General features: G+C 64.4%; 4 non-coding genes across 4 annotated transcripts; 3 read left to right on the top strand and 1 right to left on the bottom strand.

The window, feature by feature from the left end:
• The first annotated feature begins 119 nt into the window (after positions 1-119).
• On the top strand, positions 120-191 carry TRNAD-GUC (transfer RNA aspartic acid (anticodon GUC)). Its single transcript has one exon. It is a non-coding gene; the product is annotated as a tRNA-Asp (tRNA).
• Positions 192-992: 801 nt separating this feature from the next.
• TRNAG-UCC (transfer RNA glycine (anticodon UCC)) lies at positions 993-1,064 on the top strand. The gene has a single exon. It is a non-coding gene; the product is annotated as a tRNA-Gly (tRNA).
• A 266-nt stretch (positions 1,065-1,330) lies between these two features.
• TRNAE-CUC (transfer RNA glutamic acid (anticodon CUC)) lies at positions 1,331-1,402 on the top strand. Its single transcript has one exon. It is a non-coding gene; the product is annotated as a tRNA-Glu (tRNA).
• Positions 1,403-4,535: 3,133 nt separating this feature from the next.
• On the bottom strand, positions 4,536-4,606 carry TRNAG-GCC (transfer RNA glycine (anticodon GCC)). Its single transcript has one exon. It is a non-coding gene; the product is annotated as a tRNA-Gly (tRNA).
• Between the last annotated feature and the right edge of the window lie 2,087 nt (positions 4,607-6,693).

The raw sequence follows: 6,693 nt of genomic DNA on the forward strand, positions 1-6,693 counted from the left end.
TGTCGCCGAGCATGCAGCGAGCAGGGGGCAGGAAGAGGCGTCGGCGTCGGCGTCGGAGTCGGCGTGGTGTGCAGCGGCGGCGGCGGGAGAACGTTCTGCACCCCGGACGGCCACCGCCGTCCTCGTTAGTATAGTGGTGAGTATCCCCGCCTGTCACGCGGGAGACCGGGGTTTGATTCCCCGACGGGGAGGCAGACGCCCTTTTTGGCCTCTGCCGCCACGCACCCGGCGCCCGCTCTCAGACCCAGTGGCCGGCGCAATGCCCTGCCCTGCCCTGCCCCGCCCTGCCCTGCCCTCCGCGCTCCACCTGGGCCCTTGGCGTCATCCTCTGCGGGGCACAGCCCACCCTCCGCCCACCTTCCCTTCCAATCCTCCTGGCCAAGGCGCCTGGTCGCCCGCCAGCCACAGCAGCCTTCTCGGGTCCCGGCAGCGCTTGAGGAGCGGCCCGTCCCCAGCGGATGGGTGTCTTCCGCCCCCCGGCTCAGGGTCGCCGACCGCCGCCCAGCGACTCCGGCTCCCAGGTGCCAGGTGGAGAGCGGCCTGTCGGAGATGTGCACCGTCTCGGTGCCGGCTGTGGCCTAGCCGAGCGTCGCCGAGCGGCCGCGACGTGGCGGAGAATGGAAGGGGCTTGGCGAGCCGGAGGTGTGGAGCAGGCGTGCCCCGGGGGCAGGCCGCAGCCGGGAGCTCAGGGCCGGGGGTGGGGGGCCGCGCGCCCTGGAGCGCCCCGCTGCGGGCGGGAGGCCGGAGGAAGCGAGCGGGAGAGCGCCCCCCAGCGGCGGGGCGGAGGAGGGCGGGGCGGGGGCGTGTGGAGAGCGGCGGGGCTCGGCTGGCGCCGGGCGGCGGCTGGTGGTGCTGTGAGGGCCCGGAGCCGCGGACGGGTGAGCCAGGCGTCGAGAAGGGTCTGCGCCCGGCGGCGGGCGGGGGCGGCGGCGGCGGCGGCAGCACGCTGGTGCGAGTTCCGCGCGGCATCTTGGGCTCGTCCGGGCCGTGCGGCGTTGGTGGTATAGTGGTGAGCATAGCTGCCTTCCAAGCAGTTGACCCGGGTTCGATTCCCGGCCAACGCAGTGGGCTGACTTTTTGCCAGAGGCCCAGCCCAGGGCCGTCTTGCCAGGTATGGCTGACGGAGTCGGCACTTGGCTCGGTGTGTATGTGTGGGAGAAGGAAGGAGGCGCCCAGCGTTTTGGGGGTGCTGCGAGCAAGAGAAAAGGGCGCGGAGTGCGAGGGGAGGCCGGGCCGGGCGACTGGAGGCCGGAGCAAGGTCCACGGCTGGGGCCGAGGGGTGCGGAGGCGCTGAGTGCAGGTGGCGCAGGCAGGACGGGTGGCCCGACGCTCCCTGGTGGTCTAGTGGTTAGGATTCGGCGCTCTCACCGCCGCGGCCCGGGTTCGATTCCCGGTCAGGGAAGCCGTTCTTCTTCCTCTCTGCCCACAAACAACTTGCCGCGCACCACCCTCCACACCTGCCTTTTAGCCAACGCTTGCAGGCCCAGCACACCGCCTGGCCCGCTGCCGCCACCAATGCCATCCGATCCTTTTCGACCCGCTCGCCCACCACAGGCCTACTTGCTCGTCCGCCCTGGCGCTGGCGCTGGCGTAGCCGCTCGCGTTCTCTGGCATCTGTCAGCCCCAAAGCCCACAGGCCAGGACAGCCTCTGGCCGGCGGTGGCCAGGAGCGGAGCCCGCGTCCTCGCTGCTGCCAGCGCGCGCCCTGGCGCGTGCTTGCATTTGGCTCAGCTACCAGGCCAGACCTGGGCTGGGGGAGCCAAGCTTGTGAAGGCCCAGACCCTGAGCAGGGCGACGGCGGCCGGGAGACAGAAGAACGTGAAAGGGGAATCTGGGAATGCCCGGCCAGCTGGGGGGTCCGGGTGGGGTCGGAGGGGGGGGATGAGAGTAAGGGGGAGAGAGGAATGTGAGACCGGGGGCCGTCGGGGAAATGGACATGCCCAACGGCTGAGGGGCGGTGGCAGCAGGTAGCCTTCCCCGACTCTCTAACACGACGGTATTAGCAAGGCGCCAACAGATCTCAGCGTGGACAGAAATTGACGGAGAACACCCCTACTCCCGCCCCCCGGATTGTACGACCCATGCATTTTATCCCACTCCTGCCTTACCACATATCTATCCCGGTGTCCATCCCTCCTTCCACCCCGAGCGTCCCTCTTGTTAACTCATCGATGATGCCGCGCCTGGTAGATGGCAGACGGCAGTCATCCGCGTCTTGCAAGGCCTGCGGACAGAGAGGGTCTAATATTTGCTTCAAGACTCTTTTTCTTAGAAATCAAGTTTGCACGCAAGGAAACGCACAAGCCTCACGCCAGACAGTCGTTCCTTGGGTATCTTCGTGGTTCTCTTCCCACTCACCTCCCCTTCCCTCTCTCTCTGTCTTTAATTGTGGTGAAAGTATACTTAAGACAGAATATACCATTTTCACCATTTCTGAGTGCAGAATTCAGTGGCTTTAAGGACGTTCGCCGTCTTTTCTAACCGCCACGAATATCCATTTCCACTTTTTTTTTTTTTTTTTTTTTTAGTCATTCCCAAACCAACCCTGTCCCCACATAATGAGGGCCTCCTGTTTCCCCTTCCCGGCTACCCCGGGAAACGTCTATTCTCCTTTGTTGGTCTGGGAAGTTACCTGTTATACAGACGCGACGAAAGTAAAATCATACAACGTTTGTTGTTTTGGGTCTGGTTTACTTGACTCGGCGAATGTCTTCAAGGTTCATGCCTGTTGCGGCATGAGCATAACTTCATCCCTTGGGGTGGCCGTTCACGGGATTTGAAGAAAGAGATGGCTTTTGAAAAGGGCGATGGGGTGGATTCTGACTCCTGGCGACCCCATGTGTCTGAGAGTAGAACTGCACTCCGCGGGCTTCTCAGCGGCTTGGAATGTCAGGGCAGTAGAAGGCCAGGCATGGAAAGGCATAGCCTTGTGAGCAGGAACCCGTGTGATCATAGAGAAGCTTACTGTCACCCCAGGCACTTCCTTCCTGCCCCTGTTTTGTGAGTTGTGGATAGATGACCGCAGTGGAGGAAGCTGGCTGGTTGTTCGGGTGGCACGACACCAAGGACAGGGAAAGGTGAGGGAAACCCAAAAGAGGGGACAGACGTGTCCTGAGTGCTGGCAGGTGGGAGAAGGAGTCCAGATGTCAGAGTGTCCAAGCCGCCCTAGGGCAGGAGGGGGCGTAGCGAGTGCGGCCGCCCAGTCAGGTGCCGGCGCTGCAGAGGCTTGGGGGCTTCGGAGCATTATGCCAGGCCAGTGTGGAGATGAGGGTGGGGACATGGGAGGGGCGGGAGCGACCCTGGGGATGCCGGGGGTGGCCAGCCCGGTGGATGTGCGTCATCAGGGCAAGGCAAGGCGTTCGTGTGATAGAGGTCTGTGGTGGCGGGTCAGGCGGAGGCTGGAAGGACCACTAGATGGCTAGCTGGGGGGCGGGGGTGGGGGGAGTGTTGGGAGGGTGGGCTTAGGTCCCACCCAGATCCAAGGGCACGTCATGAGACTGGACCCGGCCAGACAAGGTTGCCCGCGGTGCTGTGCCTGAAGTCACTCAACCTAAAGAGTGGGAGGTTGATTGGGGGCAAGGGTGCTGTCGAGAGAGAGCCAGCGTGAGACAGGGACCGGGAGACAGAGAGGGAGACAGAGATAGAGACAGAGACGGACAGACAGAAGAGGGAGCGAGAAACAGACAGACACACAGAGAGACACGCAGAGAGAGATTAGAAGAGAAGGGAAGAGAGAAAAACGTCTGGAAAAGGCCGTGAGGTCTTAGGGCGCGCGACTGGCCCAGAGGCTTAAACGTCCCTTTGTCAGGACACGGGAGTGCGTTAGGTGCGCGTTTGGGGCACCGTGGGGTGCGGTGGGGTGGGACGGGGGACTCAGTGGAGATTGAAAGAGGCCCGAGCAACAGAGGCCTCCAGTGACCTTTGGCCAAAAGTTTGGATCGTGGTAAGGGGGAGGCGGGCAAGGAAGGGGCGTGTTTACCACTGTGTTGTGGAGGAGTGGGCTAAAGTGACTGTACTGACATGACTTTCATTTTCTCGTGCGCGATGATGACCAGGACACGGTAGGGGAGCGTAATGCGTTGCTTTTCCGAGTATGGATCCGGCCGTGCGACTTCCTTGGTAATGGTCCAGCAAGGATGGTGTCATTTTGGGAGCGTGGCCAGGAAGGGTGGTGAGATGGGAAGAGGCATGGAGTCCCCGCAGCCAAAGCCCGCGTGTTGCACGGTGGTCCTCTGTGAAGTGAAACGTGTGGCTAAGGTTTCGTCAGGGTGATGAAGAGAAAAGGGTGGCTGCCCGGGAGAAGTGTTGGGGTAGAGGCCACTGGAGGTCGGCGCCGGAGCGCGGTGTGCTTTCGGCCCCAGGGTGTGGGAGAGGCGCAGGGCACTGGCACACTGCTGGGCCGCAGGTGGGAGCGGAGCCCCAGGGCTCTGGGAGAGTTGCCCCGAGTGTAGTAGGAGAGCCAGAGCAGAGCAGAGCAAGCACTGAGCAGTCGGCGGTGTGAATTGGGGCAGAGCGACCAAAAGGGGACAGGGGACTGCATGGGCCGGGAATCGAACCCGGGTCTCCCGCGTGGCAGGCGAGAATTCTACCACTGAACCACCCATGCGCTGCCGGCGTCCGGGCGGCTGGCTCCAGCCTGTGCCCCTGCCCTGTCTTCGCTGGCCCGCCGCTGGGCTCAGGACGCTGCTCACTACCTGGCCGGGGCGTCTGTCTCTCTGCTCCCCTAGAGCTAGGCAGGCGGCGGCGGCCAGCCTGGGGCCGGCGGCCTGGTGCGGGTGGGCGGGACGGGCGGGCAAGGAAAGGGGTCTGGGCGACCGACGTGGAAGAGAGGCAGGTGCCAGGCGTGTCGAGGGTCCTGGACGGAGGCGGAGGGAGAGAGGTAGTCCCTGCCCATCCCGTGGCTGGGAGGAAGCCTAGAGCCGGAAGGAGCCTGGTCGGCCAGCGCCAATCCCAGCCAGGCCAGGTGGCCTGTGGCGCGCAGAGGTGCTCACAGCTGTCCCGGCGGCGACCCCCGGCATGCACCCCCAGGACCCCCTTGGGCGGCCAGTTTTCTCGCCCGTGCTTGGGGGTGTGGGCACAGGAAGTCCGGGAGCAAGGGAGCGGGACGCCTGCATCCTCCTGTGGCGGCTGCCTGCCAGCGGCGGGACGTCGGACAAAGTGGCCACAGCGGTCTGAGCCTGCCTTCCGCCCTCCGTCCTCCGGCCAGCCGCACTCCTTAGGATGCTGTGCTGGAGGGGGTGGGTTGTGGAGCGGGAGCCGGCCGACCCATCGAAAGAGCTCTTCGGCAGCAGAGAGGTCGTTGGCGCGGTGGGTCTGCTCCCAGGCAGCGGCTACCCGCGTGGAACTGGGATGTGGCACGCCCGAGGTGGACCGGGCCCTGTGCCCGGCTCTGGCTTCTCCTCGCCAGCCGGTGGTGGGGCTGAAAATGCAGCGGCATGGCCGGTGTGGGGAGGCAAGGTCCCCAAACTCAACAAGCGCGGAGACCACGGGCTGAAGAGAGGGCGCAGCGGGTGTTAGTGGGAAGGGGATTCGGGGCGGGAGAGAGGAATGGGCAGGAGGCTGGTGTGGAAAGGGCGGGATGATGGCCAAGGTTTTGGGTGGTGTGGTGCTGCTTGCAGCAGCGCAGGGCAAAAGCGAGTTGCTGTTCAGCGGGCAGAAGGTGGAGGACCACCGGGGAGGGCTTTCCACACGGGCCAGATGGAGCCCATAGACACACGCAGGCAAACGGGGCTAAAGACCAGGGGCGGATTAACCAGGAAGGCCGGTGAGCAGCGGCTTGCGTTGAGCCAGGGTCGCGCGCACGGGCGGGCTTCACTGTATTCGCTTCCTACTCTGTGGTGAGCAATTTCACGCGAGCTTCACCACATCCTTGCTGCGGTGGGGGAGCGGTGAGATCGTGCGCTGCAGATTGGTGGGAAGGATAGCAATTGGGCCCCTGCATCCCTTGCTTGTTGGGTAATCGCGGCCTGACAAAGCCGGAGGAAGAAGGAGAGGGGTAGGGAGAGGAAGAGGGAAAGGGCAGGGGTGGAGGGAGGACAGGGGTGAGAGAAAGGAGATATCTGTGATGTGAAGTCTAGAAATCATGGGAATGCGGGGGCAGGCAGGTAGGAGGGGTGCGTTTCATGGTGGGCAGTTGGGCTGGGGTGGGGCTGGCTAAGAAGGCAGTTACCAGAGTCTTGTCAGCAGTGGGATTCGAACCCACGGCTCCAGGGGAGACTGAGACCTGAACAGAGCGAGTTAGACCACTGGACCATTCCGATGGCGGGTGTGGGCGTGTCTCCGCTCCCCGGCTTGTGACGCCACGCGGCTGTGACGCCACGTGAACACCGGTGCCCTCGGCCGCTTCGCGAGCCTCAGGAAGGGCCGTGCTGAGCGAAGGCACGGAGCCGAGCGCGAGCAAGGCCAGAGGACCCGGCGGGGTGCCCGGCCAACTCCCCCACGCACTGTCCCCCAGCCCCCACCAGCCGCTGCTCCGGTCTCAGTCCTCTGGTGATCTCTCGCGCCCACCAATGCCTCCTCCTCGTCGTAGAGGTTTTTGCCCGCTGACTCCTACTTGCTCCTCTGCCCTCTGGTATTTCCTACGAGGTCCCGCTGGGCGCTCGTGTTCTCTGTCTGCCGGAAGCCCCGGGAGCCAGGACAGCCTCTGGTGTGCGATGGCCAGGAGCGGACCTGAGGTCCTCGTTGCGGCCACGC

Source organism: Elephas maximus, chromosome 3, assembly GCF_024166365.1.
Source record: "Elephas maximus indicus isolate mEleMax1 chromosome 3, mEleMax1 primary haplotype, whole genome shotgun sequence".
In the NCBI taxonomy this organism is placed as follows: Eukaryota; Metazoa; Chordata; class Mammalia; order Proboscidea; family Elephantidae; genus Elephas; species Elephas maximus.